Raw genomic sequence first — 975 nt, forward strand, 5'->3', positions numbered from 1 at the left:
TCTCTCTTTTTCTCAGCTTCTTTATTTTCCATCATTTGGTCTTCTATATCACTGATTCTCTCTTCTGCCTTATTTATCCTAGCAGTTAGTGCCCCCATTTTTGATTGCACCTCATTAATAGCCTTTTTGATTTCTACTTGGTTAAATTTTAGTTCTTTTATTTCTCCAGAAAGGGGTTCTCTAATAACTTCCATGCTTTTTTTCAAGCCAAGCTAGTATCTTTAAAGTGATGATTCTGATCTCTAGATCCGACATTGTACTAATGTCCGTATTGAGTAGGTCCCTGGCAGTCAGTACTACCTCTTCTTCTTTTTGTTGAGGTGATTTTTTCCATCTTGTCATTTTGTCCAGAGGAAAATAGATGAATGAGAGAACAAAATGCTAACAGGGTAGCAACGTCCCCAGAAAATGTACTCTAAACAAGTCAGAAAAGACCTGAAGCCGGGGGAAAAGAAAGGGAAAGAAAGAAAAAAGAAAAAGAAAAAAAGAAAAAGAAAAAGAAAAAGATAAAAACAAACAAAAACAGAACAAAACAAACCAGAATATGATCAAATATGATCAGGCTGGTATATAGATCAGTGCCACACACTAGATTTTGGGTGTATTTTGGTCTGTTAGAAGAAAGTGCCTCCCAAAATTTTAAAGAAAGAAAAACTTATATATGTACAAAAATAAGAGTTGATATGATGAAGGGATGGAATATGACTATAAAGATGAAAATTATAAAAAATTTTATAAAAGGAATTGATAAGTTTGAAAAAACAAAGAAGAGGATTAAAAAAAGAATAAAAAGAGAATGTGATCAGGCAGGAGACTAGAACAAAGCCATACACTAGAGATTTAGGGTATATTTTGATCTGTTAGAAGAAACTGTATCTCAAAATTTTAAAGAGAGAACAACTTATATATATATGCCAAAAACAAGGGTAACTACTATGAAGGGATAGAATATGACTCTAAAAATGAAAAATAAAA

The 975-nt window shown here is 32.0% G+C and overlaps 1 long non-coding RNA gene across 1 annotated transcript in view; it reads left to right on the top strand.

The window, feature by feature from the left end:
- The window catches only part of LOC145722510 (uncharacterized), a 304,446-nt gene extending 303,913 nt beyond the window's left edge, over nucleotides 1-533 (top strand). The window contains exon 2 of the long non-coding RNA XR_014146807.1: nucleotides 247-533. This is a non-coding gene — a long non-coding RNA (uncharacterized LOC145722510). The remainder of the gene's footprint in view (nucleotides 1-246) is intronic.
- Nucleotides 534-975: the final 442 nt, after the last annotated feature.

The sequence above is a fragment of the Leptonychotes weddellii genome, chromosome 1, assembly GCF_054177405.1.
Source record: "Leptonychotes weddellii isolate Sample4059 chromosome 1, ASM5417740v2, whole genome shotgun sequence".
NCBI classification, from domain to species: domain Eukaryota; kingdom Metazoa; phylum Chordata; class Mammalia; order Carnivora; family Phocidae; genus Leptonychotes; species Leptonychotes weddellii.